The following is a 24,079-nucleotide window of genomic DNA, read 5'->3' on the forward strand; positions in this document are numbered from 1 at the left end:
ATCGCACTTATTCATGCCCAACTTGTGGCCCCAGAGGCACAACGTACCATTCATAATAGAGCAAAACAATATAAATTTCTCGGCCGGAGGAGCGATGTAGATTTTGGAGAGCCTGTGTAGAAGATCGCATCGATGTTGGGGGGTAGAGCATCCATTCTGCAATGAAGAGGACCGTGGCATGAATCCCCGTGGTGAAGAATTCCCTAAATTTTAAAAAATGCGGGATTTGAGAGCTACCAACGCAGTGTCTTACCATTTAAACCCCGGCCGTCAGCCAGGAGCAAATGACCAAGCTCATGTTCAGGCATGTTACGTCACTGAGGTCGCTAATAATTCTTGCGCGCGGACAAGCCTCTATTTCAAACTGTTTGTTGCAGCACTACACTGTAGAACCTTACCCAACTAGACATGCCTAGCATTATTGTTAGAAGGACTGTCGGGCAATAACTTGGATGTCACAAAGTCTAATAAGGCTAGGCAGACATTTGAAGTTATACAGTGCCTAATGGCTACACGTGCTATTTATCGCGGTTTAGCGAAACGATGAGAGCTAAGTGTGTTCGTGATCAGTGAAGGCATCGGATGAAAGCTGAGAAATTTTGCATTAACAAGAGGCTAGCAATTCTCGTCTTGAAGCCTAATAAGAGGCACAAAGTGCAGTTTTACAGGCTTACGCAAATGTATCCCAAAACTTTCTGGATGCGAGTAATGATGCTAGTTGGGGTGAGCACTTGTACCTGCCACAAGTAAGGAAAGCACTGCGAGCCATGAAAGGAAAAAGGCTGCAGGTGACGATCCGATTATTTCAAATTTGCTTAAGAAACGTAGGAAAAATTTACTAGAAAAACTTGCCACCGTCAATATGCTGTACCTTATGACCTCCAGGTATTGGGAATATTTGATGGACACTAACATTGTCTGAGTCCACAAGAAAGGAAATGTCAAGTACTTGAAAACACACAAATCAATCAGCTAGGAATTCTTTGTCTACAAGGTATTTACTGAGGTGATCGGTACTAAAATTACAGCAAACTTATGGATCTCTTAACCAGGCTGGCTTTTATAAAGGCATTCACACCGTATAAATGGGAACAAAAAAGGTACGCAGAATATAACTAGCCTCTAAACAATCCCTGTGCAGAGGCACAGCCCGTGCCGTGGCAGTGCAAAGTAGACTAACTACATCGAGCACAGCACCATTCCAGCAGAACTTTAAGTCTTCACGCAATGTGAAAAATGCTTCTCAACACATGGCATTTTTCGGCTGTAGCAAGGCCACCGGCAAACGTTTCCTCCGTGTTTTCAAAATCTTAGACCACTGTCAGCCTACCGAAAGCGCGCCTCCAGTATATCTTTTAGCCTTATGATAATTTCTACAGGGCACATATCTACGCTCTCTATCGATGAAAATCGGCGCCACTCTCAATAAACAACCTAGTATTCTGTTTACTGGTGCGGTAACATTCAATGAAGCACCTCAGGCTTTGAGCAATTACGGACACTTTGGGAAAAATATTTTGGTGTTGGTTGAACCAAGAGTGATGCGATAGCGAAATGTTTTCTTTAGCGTAGAAGAAAGTTATAATGTCTTGGTTAAGAATTACTGACATCGCCGCATACTCTGCGGTCTGCTTCGAAAATGCTGAGATATTAGCACCACGCTCTGCTCAATTGCTGATCGTCCCCCTCACCACCGGAAAGCTTGCATTCCCCGTATGAAATGTTCCGAGCCACTCCGTATCGCCTAAACACACTCACCGGATTACTTGCTCATTGAGAGCTCCCAATTCCGCCCTTCACGGGAAGAAACCACGATGGTGTGCACATGAGCACACAATTTTTCAGGATCGGTGAAGTGAGTGAATGAGACCGGCATTTACTGCGGAGGCTGGTCTGATACAGGTATCGTTGTAACGTCGCCATTGGCAACGTGCGGTGACGTTCGGCGAAAAATATTGCGCATCGACTGAAACAGATTAGGTAGCTGAGCGTGATGTCATATTCTGGTGACCATGCATGTTTGCTTGTTTTCTGAATTGTCTTTTTTGAAGAGCAAAAAAAAAGACGTCGATGAAACAAGGACAACCACACCAGCGCTGACATTCAACTGAATATTTATTACCAGAGACGAGATTTAGATTATTTCCCGCAAACTGAAACACATACACAAAAATACACTGAATGCCATCTTAATCCTCAGAGAATGTCATATCAAGAAAGGCAATTCGCTGCAAAACTGTGACAACAATGATTTTTCGACGCACGCGGAACCCCCAGTGTTGGTGTTGTTGAACTTATTCCATCCTCGTCTTTTTCTTGCCGTTTAATAGGGATAATGAGCAAAGGACGCAGCTTTCTGTTCTTCGGGGTATTATGAACTGTTACAAATTTATCGCATCGAAACGTAGGACAGACGTCGAAGTGTGTGTTATTCATGGACAGTCTGTGAATTTGTGCAATTTAAGTAGTATTCTTCTGTTGATACCTTACGTTACTTGGCCACAGCTCGTGTGTTGAAGACTTGCTTTCAGATTAGGGGACTTTCAAACATACTTATTTTATGTTACTATTTAATCCCATTGAATCATCTTAATTGGAAGCAGTAAATAGCACTACAAAGTGTTCTTTTGCTCGTAACGACCTTGCAGAAAATTCGATTCCGCACTTTACTTAATATAGTTTATATAGCAGCACCAAGCAAAACTCGAATTTGATTAGTGGTGTATCGAACACTGCATGACGTTGCCAAAATACTGTTTGCGAAAGTACTCCGCCTCTCCGATATTGTTATTATGAGGAATTGGTATCCCGCGGTTATTGAAATTAGGATGGCCGCTTTACTTTATTGTTAGGAGCACAATATTATTTTTTCACGAGGTTTTTTTTTTTTGTCAGAGCCTATCGGCGAGTGATCTTATATCTCAGGTTAACTCCAGGCGATAAACGAAACACATTACAAATAGAGACCAGATATTGTCTTTTATGTGAGAATGCATATCGATACAAGTGCAGTCAGATTATAATTAGATAATAAGACCAATAATGGTAATGTTTGTGCTGTCCTCTTTCAAGTCGATGCCTATTGCAACAAATGTTAATAAAGGTACATGCATATCAGCGCCTGTAAGTGAAAATCGAACTCATTATAAGAAAACCAAACATAATAGAAATAAAAAATGTCAAATCAGAGGTGTGATCGTCTCATTAAGTATTCTGGTTCTGAGTGAGTTTGGGCGATATCTAGCTCAATATTTTGTCCAAAATCGATAAATACGTGTCGGATAGCTGTCAAGGAAAGCTTCATGACGGCACCGTTTGGATAGAAACTGCGAAAATAACTGTTTCTCTTGATCAAAACTCTTGTTTCGTTTCCCCTGCGTAGGTATTGCCGAGGCTGGGGAAACCGGTGAAACGTCATCTGCTGGGCTGCGTTCAAAGTGCCCTGAGCCAAAACAATTGGTACTTAAGGCAGACGTAAGTAAGCTCCCAATGGCTAGCCTAACACACTAAAGAGAAATTTAAGACAGCATTGCTTCTGAAGAACAAGAAGTTTTTCAACAAGGTGAATTTATGTGCGTATCTTATAGGTACACAAACGCTGACAATCGCTCTTGCGTAAACATAGGCACATAGTTTCAAATCGGTAGAACAGCGATCGATGTTAGATTTACGCGCAGCTCTAGGAGAAATGAGCGGTCTGCGAAAGCGAACAGGGAGATTAGTGGCAGTATTAGAAGGAGCAAATTAATCGCCAGATGAACGAAGAATATTACTTCAGTTTGGGCCGCCCTATAGGGGAGAGTTTGGCGTGATTAGATGAAAACGTGAAAACATGGAGTACGTTCAAGTCTAAGTGCGACTCCTTACCCCGCAACGATGCCTGAAACAAAATAGTGCGCCTTAGATTTCTGGTGCTTCATCTTCAGAAAGAAAAGTGAGTGAATCATTAAAAACGCACTTCATCCAGGACGAGTGCAAGCACAAGGATACTAATTTCATTTCCTTCAATATATCTCCATCTTCTTGCATGTTTTCTTTTTCGGACGGTGACTTGGAGTCAGGAGGCGTAGACCACATAATAAGTGTCGCTTACAGAATCCTGAAAATGTGGAAAAACGCTTTTAGTTTGGAAGTTGGAAAACTCTGACGCATGCCGCTACACATCCGAAATTCTTCCAGCGATTTTGAAAGCTTAGCAAGAATATTTACTTTTTTATGGCCATACAAACACGTACCTATGAGTGCAGGAGCCATCACAAATGCTCTCTAGCGGCATATTACTGGACTCTATAGGTTTCTTGCACCCTCTAACCACCTAACCACGGGGCGGAGTGCGAGAACAACGGAAACAGTCACGAGTGCTCATGACCGCGAGTGCCGTCCGGCAGGCTCTTCGCGACAGAGCCCCGGATCATGGCCGCTATTTCGCTGTCATTGTGGTGCGATAGAAAAGCATTCAAGTCAATTTCGCTGAACACAATTTTCCTTCAAGGCATTCTTCGTTAGTGAAATTTACCATCAATGCGCCGCAGTGCAGAACGGCAAAGTTCTTTAGTCTAAGATAGTATTGGTCAAGATCACACCAAAATTCCAGATTTACACTTTGGAGACAAGAGCACGCAATTTTGGAAATTTCGTTTTGTAATCTAAAAGACTTTTAAACACCACTGAAAGTTGACCTCAGTGCGTGAATGAAATCCTGAAGTCCATGAGAATTTTTCATCCTAGCAATGATTTAACTTTTTTACATTTTTTTACACGTCCAATTGACTAGGGAAGAAATTCTTTTGCATGGGCCTCTGATATCTCAGTCCGACTAAGTATATGGGATTCGAGTTATTCGTTGCAGGGACTCTATGTCCAGGCTTGTGAAGAAAGTCGTAACAGAAGACGGCCGTGTAGAAGGCCGCCTTTTAGGCGTGCAGTTATTCACGCGCTGATTTTCGTTGTTCGACTTTATGATACGAAGTCGAGATCTCGGGTGATGAACAGTTGCGCTGAACCATCACAGAATTGGAGTGATGTACTGCCTGGAGGAGTAGAGTTTATAATACGTGCCCATAAACTCAACCGAATCGTTGAGACGTGCTCTCAATGCTTTGGAGAAGCAAGTGCAGGGCGGAGTAAAACGAGAAAGCTCTGGCCATCATGACATTCATCAATTTTCCGGCCGATCTGTTCATAGGTGCCTTTATGACGGGGTTGTGCAATGTAATCTAGTTCAGCACTGTCTGGTTTTAGTACTTCTGCTGGCAGCGCCTGCGCTGTTGTACGACATGTTAGAGGGTTCTGAATCCATTTACACTAAGTAAACGTCTTCGAGGGCGCTTTGAATTCGTGAGCGAGTGCAGTCTCCGTCGCGATGTGCGCACATGCCATAGCAACTCGGGATCAGAGTCCAAATCGGCCATCAAAGCACGCTGTTCGGTTTGCGTTGCAAGAAAACATCCTCCCGAGGGCCGATTGGAATACGCCATTAGTACACAGGAATTTGTGCCTATGATTTAGACGAGTTTAGCCACTGTAGTAGGTATCCAAACAGTGAATTAGACAGCAGTAGCAAAACGCCATATGAAATCAACGACAGCAACCGGTATTTGGCTGAAAAGTCTGCATGTTGTTTTCGGAGGAGTCTTGTGTGTATTTCTCTTATTCTCAGGAAGAGTAATGTAGCCGGCCTGGCCTAGTAGTGCTTCGAACTTCAGGTTCATAAACCTCGCAAGCACACTGCGCAGACGCTAAGAGCCCATTACTAAATGACAGTTTTGTTATTGATCGGCTGTTGTATGAAAGTACGTTGCAATAAGTGCAAATTGAAGTGTGCAGGAAAAAATGAAATGAAAATTAGTGTTTGAGTAAAATAGTTTGCGCAGGAATTGTCTCACATATGTCGGTGGACACCGGAACCCCGCTGTAAGAGAGGGGAGGAAGGTGGGAGTGAAAGAAGAAAGTGAGAAAGAGGTGCGGTAGTGGAGGTTTGCGGAATAATTTCGAACACCTGGGGGTCTTTAACGCACGCTGACATCGCAGCGCACACGGGCGCATTTTGCGTTTCGCCTTCATCAAAACGGGGCCGCCGCGGTCGCAAGAAAGTAAATTTTCAGGGAAATTATCTTTGAATGGCAAAGTTGAATGGTCTTAATTCCATCCGTACGAGCCTAACGGCTGCGGCACGTTAAAATAAAAAGTAGCTTTTTTCACACCAACTGAGAGTAGAATCGCTCTACAAAGTTTTTACGCAAGTTATAATTTCTAAATGGTGTTCTGTACGCTCAGAGGCCGCAGCATTTCTCTGCCTTCCAGACACATGTTCGAAAAGTATGCATAAAACAAAAAATGGGAGTCTTTGGAAGGGGCAAAAACACGAATCCTTAGTACTCAATATTTTGAGCGGCTCGAAACAGAACCAAGACTGAACTTTTAATACCTCAAGTCAATAATATTTGAAACTGATTGGAACATTGTCCAGGGCTGACAATATCAGAACGTAGCCACCCCATCTCTCATCGTAGGCTCGTACGCTCATGTCCGCACTTACGTTGATCACACTGTGGGCGATATCACTATTGCTGCAATGCACAGATCATCAGGACCGCAGAGTTAAAGTTAGCAATGTCTATGTCTTTACTTTTCAAGACAAAATGAGTGGTTAGTTCCTCACCATGCACCCTGTGTGGAAAAAAATGTAAAATTGGCCGCTGTCCGAAGCACTGGTAACGTCTTTGGAATCTATACATTTAGTCTGCATTTGTTCGTGTATGTAGAGTGTAATATTATTTCACCTCTTCTGAATTTTAATCATGCCTGTTTGCTTTCTTTCAGGGAGGCCAGCAGAATGTAAGCCCAACATTGTATTTGTAGTCAACTGCCATTACGAGCTTTGTATTGAGCCTGCAAAATGAGTTGGGGAGCGACTTCCTTATCATAACTTGTTGAAGGCGACAGGGAAGACTGTAGGCTCCAGCTTTCTTCCGGTTAGCTCGAGGGTGTTTTTATCTCGCGTTCGTATCGGATCATTTACGGCGTTTTCAGAGAAAGCTGCCTCCGTTTTTCATCACGAACTGTGCAAACGTGCGAGAATGAATATCGGTAACAAAGTGTCGCAATGTAAAGGATTATGAAATTTTCTACTTAGGGTTTTCTTAACGATTGTGCAGAATGAGATAGCACTTACAACTCACCTTCCCCTGGTAAATTATTGTGAACTTGAATTTGTAGCATCCTATTTTCTTTCTTTTTTGTATTTCAAAAATATGCCTCCTGGTATAAAGTATCATTTACAGATATATGTACGCACAGGACTCTCAAAGATAGTGCTGTAACGTCTGGTGGTGCGGCCCAAAAATCTATTCTTCTATATCCAGTGGACGGCATGGGGGCACTTCGCACCACAGGAAGGCGTTTCTGCCGGAGAGCACAAAAGGAGGGCAGGCCCGAATCAAGTATTTAGTAACTGCCTCGCACACAGAAGTCGCGAACAGGTTACCGCTGGGGTGAGGGCGACACGGACGCGTAACGTTGGAAACAAGACCTCTTCCCAGCGCGCATGGCCGCCACGAAGGTCGGTGCCACACGGTGGGAGAAGTACTCACGTGTTGCGCCGAAGGTTTTCTTTTTCCTGAAGGAGTATTGTTGCCGGAGAGGTTGGCGCCGCTTGAAGAGGACGTGGAGGAGCTAATTCGTGACTTGCACGATTCACCAAAGCTTGTGTTGGGTGGGCATCTCGACGAATGCATCGTACACAAACTGTGAAGTAGAATTTTGAATGATATTCTGAATTAGATTTGCCAATAAGTCGATGTTCAGAACGCGCTGCCAAATACGGATGACGACTGTGGAGTGTGTGAGGATGTCAGGGTGGCTTCTAGGTGGCAAGAGTATACGGAAGATGCTTAATGCGTCCTGAATGGCCGACAGCTCTATCTAGCTCGCCTGCCAGGCAGGGTAGCAAGCGTATGAGCGTGTTGCAATTTGTGGTAATAATTCAGGGGAAGCGATAGTCGTGGTCACTTGATCCGCACTTGCAATAGCGTGGACATACGGCACATGTGTCCGTAGCGAGGTTTAAATCGTAAAGAAGACGCAATCCGTCTCCTCCACGCTAGACTCCTCCGCACTAAGGAGGCCAACGGATCGTTAGTGTATGCGAGTCATAGGCCGACTGTCTGTAACTTGCGGGTAAAGCCACGGTGGTCGTGACAGGCAGGAAATGATAGGCAACGCAGAGTCGTCTTTCATATATTTGACGAGAGCTGCGGCTTCAGGGGTATTGCCGCATTTTATGCACCTTGAGTGGCGACGCTGCTGGATCAGTTTGTAAAGGGTGTTTATTTGAGCCTCGGTCTGGAGGGCGTGAATTGGGGTAATTTGTGGGAGGCCCGTGTTTCTTTCTGAAGCGACAAATTGTGGCTGACGCCTGAATTCGCATAGCGCACAAGAAACAGTTTTATAGTGACTGTGTCATTGTTTCTGCTCTCTCAACGCTTACACAATTATGGGCCAGCAACCACCATCAAAACAAATGATCCAGAGCAATAATGAACTTTTTTACGTTTCACGTGACGAGACGTTAAAAAGGCATAGCCGGAAAGCCGTGCCCGAAATATGGTAACGCGTTGCCGTTGACAGCGCTGCTAGGCTAGCCTAGCCACTATTGCTGTACGGTAGCAGTTGCCGTAGTTACCGGGCTTACGATATGGCGATGCTAAAGCTCTCTAAATTTAGGCGATAGTCTTCAGCCAATACTCGAAAACGAAACTTCATGAACTCGAGAGAAGAAAATAAACTAACAATACTTTTACCAGGCCCTAAAGATTTGCATGGGACATTATGCTGGAATTGAACGCTGACGTCATTTTCCTGTTTGTGAGTATAAAAATGTGAAAGGTATTAATGCTGTACGGCATCATAAGAGAGGACAAGCGGTTTTTGCAGTATTAGAGGGGCTACTTTGAAAGGATCACACATAAAGGTTTAACGCTCTTAATGTCCTTACTTTATTTTGTACTAACTGTACCATTATTTTCACAGATCACAAAATGCAAAGACGTATTGCTATTTGACTTATTGTAGGGCTGAATGGGTAGACTGAAATCATTTTTATATCCATCACCACTAAATCAGGCCTCTTCTCTGCCGTCCAAGGTTTGCATACCTAAATAACATTATGACGGTAATTAATTATAAAGATATCATCATAAATGTACAAAGAGAAACCCTGTACACTTCAAAACGGAACAAAGTAATGTGAAAGGCGGAATATCAGCGCAATAACTTTAAATTAAAAGCGCCAACTCATAGGACCCATGTAAGATTTTTCTCTTTCTTTATATCGTCGATGTTATTCTTGAAGCGAAAAATTGCTGTGCCAAATATTTATTCGTAATAAAATAATGTTTAAATAATACTGTTGGTTTAAAGAAGTTCTTAAAGGGCCTATTTAATTTATAGCTTGCAGGTGCAGTGAACATTGACACAAAGAAGAGATATAGGTGGTAAAGACCAAGTTCTGTGGCCGTCTTTGCTGCTTTGTTAAAAACACCTACGGCTGTTACACCTTCAATTTGAAATTGATTACAAAGCGGTCATAAAGTCGTTCTCACTGCTTCTTTTCGTGCATTTTAGATTACGTTTAATGACACTGTTAGGAACTGCACTTGTGAGGTGGATGGAAAAGCTGTACATTATGAAGACGGAACTGACTGCCTGGTACGTAGCTTTGAGTTCTTTCTGCCGTTAGAAATGATTTTTTTTTAGCGCCGTTGTTTTTTTTTCTGTCTAGTGCTTAATACCCGACACTTCTTCAAGCTGCGATGCGAAATATATTTTCCTTCTCCTATCTAGCCTTGAACACTCTTTTTTAGACTGTACTGAAGAAAAAAAACTTGACCTGGCTGCTCTGAAGTGCTTATATTGTTTTAGTAGGAATACGCCCGCTTAGCCACGTGACGTTAATCACAGTGTAGACACCGCCGGAAAAATAGGCACACGCGCGAAGAAACTTACCGCTTCTTAATTATTCCAAGGAATTAGGAAACGAGTAGGATGTCATTTTGTTGGTTTTTTGCCTATTACTGAAGTTAAATTTTGATCATGAGTATTTTTTGTTTGTGGGAGGAGGGGAGACCACTCAAAGATACTGGAACCATCGTTTCTTCTCGGTCTTCTGTCTTATGCGCTGAGACCGGAAGACCATCTGCGGAATAATGCATACAATGACCCTTTCCCAAGACAAAACGTTTAAAAACTTACACACTATCTTTGCGTGTTCTACATGTGACTCTTAACTATAGGCATATTACTTGCTCGCGCTCCAGAGCTTGCCTCCGCACAGCAGTTGTTTGACAGGACCGCAGCCGCCTTCCTACCACACTGTGTAACCTCCATTAAGCTACTCGTCATTTCTAAGTAATGTCCGACATTGTTATTGCGCTACTTAAGGGTTACACTGAAAAGAACGACGCATACAGACATGGCGCAAACTATCAACTGATTTTATTGCGTGGCGGGAAAACCGTTTTATATGAACAGTTAAGACGAAAAGACACAAAAAACAAGTAGCTTCATGAAGATGAGTTGTCTAATCTTCTGCTGACAGGCATGCGTAGAGGACGCAGTCTTTTCACTTCCTTAAAAAGTTTATCTCTCGCTTCTTCAGCGCTACCGACGGGTCGCTTACGCAAGTGCTTCCGTCTCAGACGTCATGCAAAATGCTTCGTATAGCTCCCTTTGCATTTTATCTTGGGATCACAGGATGGCAGTGGTGCCATCAAGCAATGGCTTGCAGTTTTTGCACTTGGAGCATTGCGCCGCCAGATTACCCGACGCGGGAGTCAAGCCGCATAACCTGCGATGCTCCCGGAACCGTTCATTCAGGCATCGTCCCGTCTGTGCAAACCTTGAGTAGTGTAAACCTTGAGTAGCGCAATAACAATGTCGAAGATTACAAACCAACTAGCCCCATTGGAAGCTCTTCTAAGTAATGTCCCGTTTGCAATTAGCGGCCACTTTGGTGGTTACATAAAAACAATGCATCGATAGAAACAACTTGTTAATTTTGTGTTCTGAGTAATCGCAATGAAACGTTAAATGAAAGTCCAACAAAAATTCCTAGATTTAGGCAGCACCTGTTAAAAAAATTCCCATTTGATAACATCACCGTCATAATCAAAAAGTACCTCACTACATAAACAGCAGAAAAAAGACCTCTCCCACTGACTTTTATTTAAACCTGTCCTGCCTCAGCTGCTGCCATCAAATACCCGCAAACTCTCTTACCTCATCCTACCACCTTACTCTTTCCTGCCTCTGCTTCGTTTGTGTTTCTTTAAAATCGACTATGTTACATTTAGAGAGGACCACTCATCTTTCGTTCGCCGCTGCTTAGGTAGCATTGTGTCTATATAGTATTTTTAGATGAAAACACTGTTTCATATATTTCCATGCATAACAAGAGAAGCACGGTGCCTCGAAATACACGACGAGTCTTATAACGTCGCTCTAACTGACCTCCACGACAAACTTCAAACATACGCGCCCGCTCTAGTACGCATAAATGAACTGTCTTCTCCAGTAGAGGTTGTTCCTTACGGATAAAATATCAACTCGAATGTGCTTAATTCATGGTCCCCTCCTACATCTAAATCTTATACGAAAACAAAGCGTGTCTGATTTGGATGTAGAATCTATGAAATGCAGAAAGTACGCTTCATCAGCAATTCATTACACCGTAAGTTGTGAACGTCATGATGACGATTGCTGTGGTGCCTCACGATTGGTTCGAATCAGGAATTAGAACGCCCGCTTCTATGATGGGTTCAAATTTATCGCTGGATCGGTCGCGCCTAAGAGACGATACAGCATACAGGGTTGCGATCCTGATCGTATCTAGCGCAGGTCATTATACTTTCCGGCCAAGTGGGAGCAATAATAGCGGGCCCTGGAGCCGCAATTGGTGCCCTAGGATAAGCGGGGCCCAGCGAGGATCTATGGTTATGCATGCTAAGGCTATATTGTTCTCTATCAAAAAAAGGCGTGGCTTGCAACTGGCTTGCAATGGATGTCGCACTGAGGCACATGATATCGGAACGGCGCTGGAAAAAGGACACCAACTGAAATCTGTTGTCGATATTACTACTTTTGAACAAAAATATGCGTGGAGCTACTAGTTTGACGACGTACTCAATGTGACTTTTACGTGCGACGGTAAACGCGGCAAGACGAGTTCGCGAAGCACCTTCGTACCGACGTGGTATTTCTCTGGAGGTGCATCAGACAGAGTTCCTGCGTTGTCAACGGAGTTTAACGGAGTTCCTGCGTTGTCAGTAACCACTATTCTAAACAATATTTGCGGTTTGGTAATAAATTGGTCTGATGATATCGTCACAAGAATTATCGGCTCCTACTAAGCGTTAAATCTTAAGCGTGTCTACATGGTGGGCAGCTAGTACACAGGCATACAAAACTGGGCTTCGATGGGCAGGGCTTTACTTTTTGCAGTAAAATTTCGCACTTTCGCTTCATCTTCATTACTATATCATGACATCTCCGTAGAGGTCTTCTTTGTCAGGGTTAGGCAGACCACCACGCCTGCAAGTATTCTCACCAGCTGCTGCTCTTTAATTCTTTGTCACAAGACTCTGAAAATTTCCAAAGTGTATGCAGAATTCATGTCACTGTTGATACTAAGATATATGCTTTGTCCTTTGTCCTTTGTTAAGGAGGCATTCAATGAAATTGCATGCTGGATACCAAGCCGACCTAAACGCATTGCTACAAAGTGACTTTATGTTTTATTTTTCTTCCACTAGACGCTCACAGAAGGTTACAATGGTGAGCTGGACGAAAAAGGAGGGAAATGCAAGGATGGGAAGTGTGTATACACTGAAATCAAGAGGGGATGCCTAGACAATGAGCAGGAAAGAAAGGTAAGGAAATAATCATTTTATTTTGTGTACGTAAGAAATTTTATAAGAGAGACGATGGTTTAAGGTTTATGGTGGTTAACGTCTCAAAGCGACACAGGCTTGGGCGGATGGCATAGTGAAGAGCTACGAAAATTTCGACCACCTGAGGTTTTTCAACGTGCACTTACATCGCATAGCACGCGGGGCTCTAGAATTGGATCTTCATCTAAATTCGAGTGCCGCGGCCGGGATCGAACCCATGTCTGAGCCGTCAGAGTGGGTGCACAGTACGCATGGTGATCACAGATTGAACAAAAGAGGGGTAAGCCTCAGAGTGCTTGCCAATGTTGTGAAAAGAGGTCTTGTCTTGTTTGTTAATTTTGAATTTGGAAAGAGTAAATATGGCTTTCAGTGTTCTTTGTGAGTGGCTGCAAATGAGGCGATTAGCATCGCTGTAAGATTGGCAGGCAACTGACGCCGCCAATCCAAAACCACCTTCGCTTCCAGTTCAATTGGGTTCAGTATCAGAATGACCCTTCAAGCAGAAAATTTACTATGTGTAAAATGCAATCATTACGGCCGGATTATCTAAGACAGCAACATAGCGGCTGAATGAAGCGTCGCTGGAAGATTAGTCGTGCCAGGGCCGTCATAAGTACTGGCATTGTGGCGGCACTTTCAGGATGCTAGTAGTGCTCTCAACAGCTCCAATTTGTTTATTTATTTATTCAGGTACCTTCAGCGCCTGTTGAGGGTAGTTTTTAGGGGAGAAACAGTTGAAAAACATACATCTTCATGCAGATTACACTGTGGAAATAACGAACAAAGAAACCAACAAAAAAAGGACAACGCATTCCAACACTGAGCAAACTGATAACAAAAGAATCATGAAAGCAAGAAAGACGTAATCGGAATATTCTTATATGAACGAGCTTATTCAAAAATTCAAAAAATGCACAGCAAAAACGCACGCAGGCCAAAATGTCAAAAATATTTTTATGCCGCTGGTTTAGAAAGCAACATGCCGCAATAGTGAACCGAGAAACGACCGCCATAATCTGCAGGAATCCCACAAACTATGCCTCAAAAATTATGAGCTGTGACAAAGTTCTAATCTTTGATATCGTAAATTGAAGAATTCAGGCCGTATATTGGAGTACGATGCGTATGCGATGCTTACATCACAAAACGTAAAAGTAAGCGGGTTTAGGCATCCAAACAGCAGCGACAACTTTTACATTTAATGCATATGGTATAACGCCAAACTGAACACAAAGGCATCAGAAAACATTAGATTTAACATTTCGAAGGAATACACTCTTTTCTCATTCACTTTAAATTGATTTTCTGTCCATACTAGCAGTACTGATTCTCCTGATAAAAATTTACGCCTTGAATTCGATTTCTGATTTCTGTCGATGACTTCAGACGACCAAGGGTGACCAAGTAGGCTGTGCCTACACATGTACCAATGAAAGCGGCGAAAAGCAGTTCAACTATTACCCACTGGGTTCGCCATGCAGGGTAAGTATTTTGAAGAAATAATTAATAATTCTACGCCGTATCATTTCACTTCCTGAAGTGTGAATTTCCGTAAGTATTGACGCGATTCATCCGCACAGGGAGATGCATATAGATTGAGGGCAGGTTACAAACTTTGTCACCTTTGGAGAGAATGGAACATAAGTGGTATTAGTTTTGGACAGTTGAATGATCTGTAGTTTACAGCAAAACAGTAAAATTAATGTTTATCAAAGTTGTCGGTTCGAGCTTGTTCGTAGTGCGTTCGGAATTTTCTTAAAACACGATTGCTACAAGAAAAAACATACCACGACAATAACGATTTGCTTTGTAGTTCTGTCGTCTGTGGTCAGTACTTTGGTTTCAGAAACACTGGGACATAATAGATCCCCTAGGTAATTCTGCCCCTTAGGTCACGAAAATGTTTCGTAGCAGGATAAAGCAAGTGTAAGCGAGAAAAAAATATGGCACGAAAGTTTCATGACGCTCTACAGGGACGTGTGACTAAGAAATCGGGAAAGGCTGACGGTGATATGATCATAAACTTTGAGGTTTATTACTGGCGCGACTATTTTATTGAAGCATAATTGTTTAAATGTCCCTCAATGGTGCGCCAAAAATAATTAGTTATGTGCAGTGTTCGAAGTATCAAGGCAAAAATTTTTCTTGCACGTTTAATGACATTTTTTGTTGTGCAGAATGAAAGCCTAGGGGCCTAAATTTTTTTATTTCTAAACTTTACGGGGGTTCCTTAGAACACTGCAAGACGGCGTTGCGCTGCTTTATATTCTGCGAGAACCACGCGGTGTGATCCCTTCTTCTTTAGATCAGAGGAATTTCCTCAAAAATTCTCTTTCGGTCTCCGCCAACGCGACATATTGCAGTGACAAGAAACTTTTTGATTGGGCAGCCGTAAGCTCTGGTGTTTTCAGAAGCTCTGAATTCTTTATGTTCCAAGCGCTAACTAGTTCTTGTCATCAAAGCGAAGCTTAGAACAGGAACGATGACTAGGGGATTCGAGGTTGCTCGAATGTGTGTTGTTTTTACACATCTCTGCAGCACATCCTCCAACGCCCTCCTGGCACTGGCATAACGGCTGTCCACTCTCATCGTTCTCCTTCTGCCTCGCTTCGCTTAGACTAAGTGCTTAGCTTACGCAAGAAGCAAGTTTGATGGACTGCGCATTGAATGAAGCGCACGACATTAGGCCACCTGTATCAGAAACATTTTTCCACACTGTGTTCATCGCTCTCACCGAGAGCGATGAACAAAGTGCAGACAAATTTTTCAGACGAGATGGAAATATAGTTGATCCCGGAATTTTGCTTGTTACAGACAGAAAGGCTCAGCTTATTTTTTTTTATTTTAAGTAGTCATACTTAACTGTCCAAAAGAACTCACCATCTTCTGCATCTTAGAAAGCAAGTGACTCCGCGTTTTTACGCAAAAAAGGAAAAAGATTATTCACATCTATATGTTTGGCCGTTACTAGCTTTATTTGTCTTGTCGTTCCTTGCTGATTTCCACCCTTGTTGCGTAAAGTGACTGGTGCATGTTTCCTTAATAAATATGCACTCAACTATGCTGTGTTCTTGCCACGTTGGTTATCGCTTGCCTGACGTGCACGGTGCTCACATGCCTGCGTAGGCTGGCCTCTATAATGGGAGAAATATTCGGATTCATGGCAAAGAGACATTGTGGTGACAATATACCTTGTCTGTTCCCCAAAGCACGAGGTCTTGAAATAAAGTTAAAATGTGAAGCCAAACCTACCGCGGCATGAAATATCTACACACTACTAGAGTGACAACAGCTAGTAACGCTCTGCGCAAGCTATATTTCGGCGCACTCTACTATATTAAAAAAACTAGCCTTTAGTGTGCGAGGCAATTTGAGGGGAATCAGGGATCTCCGGAAAGAAAGAAAGGTGCATTAAGAGAAAATCAGGAATTGTGTGAAAGCGCCCCACAGATTACATGCATTCTAATCAAGGGAGTCGGTGGTGAGGGACATGCTTTCAATTTTTACCCGTTGTAAACCCATGGCGCCAATATTTTCCTTGCAAGTTTGGAAAATGGAATGATGTTAGTTTCTTGTAGCTGTGCTTGGCCTTTAAAGCCACAAATATCGCTTGCAAAGTTGCACAAAAACTGAAATTGTTCTGATGAGATATACGAGGCTACCTGTTTGCCTAACTGCTTTACACACGCTGTATTTTGCGAAGAAATAGAAAAATTCGGGACTAAGCAAGCGTGCTCATTGTGGAGGTAGTAATACATTACATGATTACCTTTTTTTTGCAGCACAAGGTGGATGGCAAATACGTTAATACAACGTGCAAGCTTTTCGGAACTCAAACTCTTTGCCGCGAAACCGGTGGAATACCTGGGTGCTAACCTTCAGGTTCAGGTCTCAAAGCGTTTTTCAAAAAACAGAACACATCACTAAGCCTTAAGTATTTTCAAAATTTCAAGCAACGAAAGTTTTGAAATGATTGGCAGATATTAGCAGCGCATTGGCTCATTTAGATCTATATGAGAGATCACAACTCCGGTGAGCAAAATATGATTCCTCCCTATTCAATTGCGCGGTCGCAGAGCACCGTCATCTGCAAACCAAGAAATATCTTTTTGGACGTTTGGTGCTCATGCAAACATAAAACGCCTTCAAATAAAGTGAAACACGTGTGAGCTACGTTGGTTGGAGTGGTGCTTTTTTTCAGTGTAAGCAATTTTTTATCTCTAAACGCTGTGTCGCAAGTCTGTTGTGGTCGCGATTATAGTTACCCGTAGGGCCTCAACGTCGGCCAATTTCGGTGAAAATTGCGGAAGTACTTTTCATAACTGTTACGCTCTCGGTACAATCTCATACTGTTACCCAAAAATCATATTGACCCTTAAAAATACACCCTTCTTCTTCGCAGGTGCACATCTGTAACCAAAACTTTTTGTAGGACAGATTCACATTACAGTGCATTGCGTTCCACCTAGTGCAGAAAATTGCGTTAATTTTAGGTGTCCTAAAGAATAACACCTCAAGTTAGAACTACTGTATGGTTTCCCAAAGTGGCGCGTAGGTATGACATATTACTTTCACAAGCATCCAAATTGGGAAGAATCGCACAACACATTCATGCAGGAGGCTGACGGCGCAGGGGTTATAGAGAGTGTAGGGTTAATCGACTTGTTTTAGGCAGCCCAAATTGATCTATGCAAGCGAAATTACTGCTGCAGTCAGTAATACAGCTCGCTAGCAATGCCCTGGCTTCACTAAGACCTACCCCAGTGATTTTCGACCCAAAACATTGGTAGAAGTTTAACGTAGGTAAACCAAGCAGTCGTACGAAAGCAGGTGTTCATTCTTCAGTTGGAGGGTATGGCGCGATATATTTAGTAGGTTAGTGCCCATATATGCAGGACGGCTCATTCTCTGCTTAACATTCATATATGGCGACGAGTCTTCATACCACTACCTGCGCAGTGGCGCAGCGTTTAAGAGATGCGTTTAAGAGACCTGGCACGACGCTCCTCCGAACATACCGCAGCTTACCCGACGAAGTCGGGTACGTAAGCTAGGGTAAGAGCTCGGGCGGCCAGGCAACGGGATGAGATGGCACATATGTACGCACGTGCATGCCTACAGTGAAAGTACGTGCGGTGCAATATTCTTGGTCAGTGTTCGTGAGCGTTTGAGCAATTTTGCGCCAATACTCGCCATTTGGCTGAATAGCTCCGCCTCTTTTAAACGCCACAAGTAACAAGCGCTTTCACTTGAAAAATAAGCGAACATTGGTGGTTGTGGTGGTAAACATTTATTATTTACAAGGAGGTGTTCGGGCCCACGCCCTATAGCCCAAGTCCTCACAAATCTAGGTGGAGCCCTATTCCGGAGCCACAATGGCGTCTAGCGCCGCTCGCGCCCTGGCGACTAAGGTCCGTTGGGACTGCAGGTCATGGCAGCTGAGCAGCGCCGCCTCCCAGGCCTCTCTAGAAGGGTGGGAGATGAATGATTGGGAAGGGTGGGAATTGAAAGGGCAGGCCCGGACCATATGGAAAACGTCCGAGAACGTCGCTCCACACAACTGCAGCCACCATCGAATTCTGAATTGAAGTGATTCAATACTGCCGGGCACAGCATTGCATTTGTAAAAATTTGGAGAAGCCGTTCGCCTGCTCTCCGGAGACCCTTACAGGGTTCCGGAAAGCGACGATGACTGTCCTTATAATATGTAGTGATGTCTTTGAATGTAATTAGATATTGAGTAGGCTCTTAGTAGGCTTCCTGAGCAAGTGTGAGTGCCCGGGGAGGAGCGCGCGGGCCGCCTGATCGGCTAACTCATTGCCCTGGAGTCTCTGGTGGCCGGGAGCCCAGATGAGGTTACAGGTTGGAGGGTCGCTGGACCGACAGCAATTTTGTAGGATGCGCCAGGCGAGAGGAGGTATCCAACCCAGCTCATAGTTCCGACAGGCCCCCTTCGAGTCGGTAATGATGTGTTTCACTTGTGGGAGGGAGAGTGCGAGCGCAATCGCGATTTCCTCCGCGTGTGTTGCGCTGTAGGCGCGGAAAGTGAGTCCTGCCACTGTGGTGTTGTCGTGGACCACTTCTGCGGTGAACCCCCCCCCCCCCCCCCCGGTGAGGACCGGCAATGTCCACGTAGTACACGTGTTGTTGTCGACCATAATGTCGCTCCAGTGCTTCCGCACGCGCCTGGCGACGGCCATTGTGGTCAGAGTGTGACATGTGGCGGGGAATGGGTCAGACCCCGAGAGCGTGTCTCCAGGATTCTGGCGCTCGTACCCGTTCCTTAAAGGTGATGGTGTGTTGTATGTGGAGTCGGTCAAGAATGCGGCAACCGGATGGCGTTTGTGATAGGCGCGTGTATTGGTTGACGAGATGGGCGTCTCGGAGTTCCCGATAGGTGTTGACCACCCCAGGTCCAACAAACGCTGGTTGGATGTGGTAATGGGAAGGTCAAGAGCCCGTTTGATGACTTCGCGGTGCATGACCTCGAGTTGGTCCTCGTCGTGTTTGTGCATGTGAAGGCAGGGGGTTGAGTAGAGAATTCTACTCGTTACAAAGGCATACGCCAGCCACAAGGCATCTTTGCTTCGTAACCCCCCACGCTTGTTGGAGACTCGGCGTACCATACGGCCCGCCTGATCGCCATACACGCGGAGTTTTGCGAGTGTTGTGTCCGGTCTGCGTTGTTGGTGAATAAAGCGACCGAGGATGCGGATCTCCTTGGCCTCTCTAATCGGACCCGAAGAGAGTTTGAGGTGAATTGAAGTGTCGTCCCAAGGAGAGGATCGAATATGGACAAATTCTGATTTAGTGGGAGCACACTGGAGACCACCATATGCAGCGTAAGTGTCCACTGCCTCCGCTGCCTGTTGTAGGCAGGTCTCCATGTGCCCGAGATTGCCTTCTGTTGCCCAGATAGAGATATCATCCGCATATAGGGCATATCGGATGCCGGGCATAGAGCTTAATTTTGCGGGAATGTCTTTCGTTGAGAGGTTGAAGAGGAAGGGAGATAAAACCGCACCCTGTGGTGTACCTCGGGAACCGATGGTATAGGGTCCGTATTCCTTGTCTTGAATTCGAATGTAGGCCTGTCGATTCGTGAGAAATTGCCAGATGTATCGGTATGTATTCTGACCGCAGTTGGTATCATGGAAGTGGTTAAGTATTACTTCATGGTTTACATTATCAAAGGCTCCTTTCAAATCCAAGGCCAAGACTACCTTGTCATTGTGAGGGAGTTCTTTGGGCTCTAATATGTCATGATGGAGTTGTAGAAGGATGTCTTGTGCGGATTTCTGTGGTCGGAAACCAAACATAGTGTCTGCAAAGGTTTGATGTGTTTCGAGGTAAATGGACAACCTGTCTCGCACCATAGTCTCCATCAGTTTGCCGACACAAGATCTGAGGGAAATAGGGCGCAGGTGCTCCACATGAATTGGCTTGCCTGCCTTAGGAATAAACGTCACTAAGGCTATTTTCCAATCCGGGTGGAGAGGAATCTCTCCAAGCCAGATATGGTTAATGAATTCGAGGAGGGTACGATAGGCTGTATCCGGAATAATAATAATAATAATATTATTATTAATAATAATAATAATAATAATAGTAATAATAATTGGTTTTTGGTGGAAAGGAAATGACGCAGTATCTGTCTCATATATCGTTGGACACCTGAACCGCGCCGTAAGGGAAGGGATAAAGGAGGGAGTGAAAGAAGAAAGAGAGAAATAGGTGCCGTAGTGGAGGGCTCCGGAATAATTTCGACCACCTGGGGTATCCGGAAGGTTCGCTAGAAGTTTGACGGTAACCCTGTCCCGGCCTGGTGCAGTACCATGTTTCATTTTGGCTACGGCCTCCTTCAAATCATGGAGCTTGAAGGGGGCGTCCAGCTCCAGATTTGTTTGCCCTATGTATGAGCATAGAGAAAGGCGAGGGTCCACCGCGGTACAGAGATATCTGTCACACAATGTTCGGGCCAGTTGTGTTGTAGTACCGGGAAAGTTATGCATTGCACGTTGTAGGTGCCGCGCCGTTTCTGCACGCGTTTGATTGGGATCAATAAGTGCACGAAACATGCGCCGGGTGTTGCGGCCAGGCATCTGGCGTGCAGCAGTGTTGCATCGATCCACCCAGTTAGTGTCGGCTAACTGAGCGGCATAGTCGGCAGCCTTGTGGGTGAGTTCAAGAATGCGGAGTCTGCGTTTCTTGTGTTTCTGCTTTCTCCTCGTTTGGTGAAACTGCGGCGGGCCTCCCAAAGATGGAGAAGATGGTTGTCTACTTCAGGGGTGGAATCAGTGAGCTTAATGTATTGTTCGTTTTTGCGGAGAGTTGTCATTAGAGAGGTCATCCTTTCTTGATATCCCGAGTGAACGATGTCGACAGAGGGAAGTGTCGACCGGAACTTAGTCCAATCGGGACAATGTGCTTGCGTTGTGCAGCGTTTAAGGAGCCGTGTGTAAATGGTCGTATTAATGATGCAGTGGTCACTGCCAAGGATGTCTTGGGTGTTAACCCAGTTGGCGTGCCGAATATTGCGGGAAAGGGTCAAATCTGGGCATGTATCCCTGGTTACCCAGTTGCCCATGCGAGTGGGGTTGGCCGGATCGGTCTGGAGGGTTGCACAGAGAGTCAAAGTTAGTTCCGCCAACTTTCTGCCTCGGGGTTCCTCCCTAAGGTAGCCCCATTGTCGACATGGAGCGTTGAAATCTCCTGCAATGAGCACGGGGTCGCGTCCAGCCACGCGCATTGCTTCTGTAAAGAGCTTAGAAAAAGTTACGTCTTTTTGTTTTGGGGGGCAGTATATATTAAGCACATGAGTCGAGGGGTCTTTGCTCCGCAAAGGTAAGACCGTGACCATGACATAGGAGTGTTCGGGGGTCGATGGGAGGGTGACCTCTTGTGCTGTATAGTCTTTGTGAACTAGGATGCAGGTTTGTGTGTCCCTCTGAAAAGTCTGATAGTTAATGAGTTTGGTGTTGGCTCCGGGCTCCTGAAGGGTGACCACGGCCACGAGGAACTCTAAGGTTTCAAGGTAAAGGCGAAAGTGGGCTCGCTTCCGCCGGTCCTTGAAACCCCTGCAATTCCACTGGGTTACTGTGAAGGGATGTGTTTGTGTCGGTGCTCGCGATCTAGGATTGGGGCCATGATCAGAGGTTGAGGGGGTGAAGGATGCTGCTGTGTTAAAGAGGTTCGATCCACTGCAGCCCGAAGCCGTGCGGAGGGCACATTCCTCGTTATCGGAATCGTCAATACGACGAGAGAGTTTTGTGGGGCGTTTGGGAACCCTACGGGGTCCTACCCGTTTAGAGAGACGTGGGTTTTCGAGAATCCATTTCTGGGTTAAGACTGATACCGAGCGCGTAATGCGGGCGGTTATGCTATCCATCTGGGCAGCAATGGTAGCATTTATGAGTTGAGGAAGCTGTGTAGGAATGTTTACGATAGCCGCCACTCGGGCCTCCAGGGCATGATGGTGCGCTTCAGTCGGTGGCGAGGGTACCCGTTCAGTTATGTTATCGTCGTCCTCCGCAAGGGAGGGCATATGAGAAGAATTTTGAGTGGCCAGAGCGTTAAGTCTGGCTTCGAGCTTCTCATTCTGTCCCCGGAGAAGAGCAAGCTCTCGTTTAAGTTCAGCTTCGAGGGGCGAAGGGGGTTAGTGGAAGTGGGAGAGGGACGTGAAGACGGGGAGGACTGGGAGGCCACTCGACTTGCCCAACTGCCCACCTGTGATTGTTTTGGCTCCCGCAGTGGGGTGCGATCGACCACGCCTTTTTGCTGGCGTGGCCCGGGCGTTGGGTTCCCGGTGCCGGCGCTTGATGGCGCGGCCTTCTTGGGTTGTGATGGTGCCAGTTGCTGGCGTTCCTTGTCGTTGTCTTGCTTGGAGGGGTTGGCGCGATCCCCTCGTTGCGAGTCTTGATTGGCACCGCCGGGTGGCGTGTTCGCCGCCTCGTCCAAGCGTCTTGGTGGTGCTGATCCTTTAGCCCGCTTAGTGGGCCCGCCAAGTGAATGAAGTTATCGGAATTTGCCTTTACATTCACGGGAGCTGGTGAGGTGACTACGCCCGCAAACAAGGCAGATTGGCTTGCAGTCGTGCGGTGCCATTCCCTCTTCAGTGGCGCTGACATTTTGGCCGCATAGGCCACAGCGTTCGCGTACTGGAGCCGGACAGATGTCGACTCGATGGCCCAGTTCGCCACACCGGTAGCAGGCTGGGATTGTACGTTAGTATTGACGATCTGGGGCAAGCTCGCAGCTGTAGTGCACGAAACGGGGGACAGTGGAGCCCCCAAAAGTGAGCACGGCTACGTTTTTGGTTCCCAGCATGCGGGTGGCTACAAGTTCGCCACCACGCCACTGGATTTTGGTTTAAAGCGATTCGCTAGTTTCACGGTTGTGCACCGTGATAACGCCACGACACACATCACCAGTCAGTTTTCCATGTCCAAGCATGGCAGTGAGGCCCTGACCGGAGGGGAGTAGAAAGTCTGTGAGCAGGCGTTGGACCACCTCTTCTTCTTGCGTGCCACAGACCACTAGGTTCTGTTCCCAACTAGGGGAGATAGTTAGGGTGTTGGGCTGAGTTTGACGAGCGTGATGAGTGAGAGCAGCGCCCAACTTACCGGCTTGGAAAGCTGTTTTTTAGATAGACCGTCGTTGTAGGTTTGAGCACTACGACATAGTCCCCTGGTTGCATGCGCACAGGTGGTTTGGGCACCCACGAAGATGCCGGTGTCTGTTGTTTCTTCGTAGGCTTCTTGGGGGAGAAAGCGCGATTCTCCCCTTTCGGCGAGTTAAGTGTGGAGCCTGAAGCCGTGGTCCCATCCTTGCCTTGTTGGCGACGGCATCGCTGCATAATGCGGCCACTTGCGAAGGTGAAAGTCCTTCCGCTGGGGCCGCAAGGTGACTGGCGGGGATATTTGCCCACGACAGAGTTGTAGGGTCGTATCCGTGAAGAATTTCCGTGGCCATGTTGTCACAGGTGCGCCGAGCGTCCTCCGCTGCCAGCGCCCGGGGAGCTGGAGCCGTTAGGCTTAGATCCGCGTCCACATAGCAGACGAAGAAGCACTCGTACAACGGCGAAAATTGGGCCCATCTGGATGAGAATGATGTCTCCAGATGCCGGATGTGTT

The 24,079-nt window shown here is 45.6% G+C and overlaps 1 long non-coding RNA gene across 1 annotated transcript; it reads left to right on the forward strand.

The window, feature by feature from the left end:
- Positions 1-9,630: 9,630 nt before the first annotated feature.
- LOC144130232 (uncharacterized) lies at positions 9,631-14,372 on the forward strand. Its single transcript, XR_013314020.1, has 3 exons — positions 9,631-9,708; positions 12,810-12,926; positions 14,334-14,372. It is a non-coding gene; the product is annotated as an uncharacterized LOC144130232 (long non-coding RNA).
- Positions 14,373-24,079: the final 9,707 nt, after the last annotated feature.

The sequence above is a fragment of the Amblyomma americanum genome, chromosome 4 (assembly GCF_052857255.1).
Source record: "Amblyomma americanum isolate KBUSLIRL-KWMA chromosome 4, ASM5285725v1, whole genome shotgun sequence".
In the NCBI taxonomy this organism is placed as follows: Eukaryota; Metazoa; Arthropoda; class Arachnida; order Ixodida; family Ixodidae; genus Amblyomma; species Amblyomma americanum.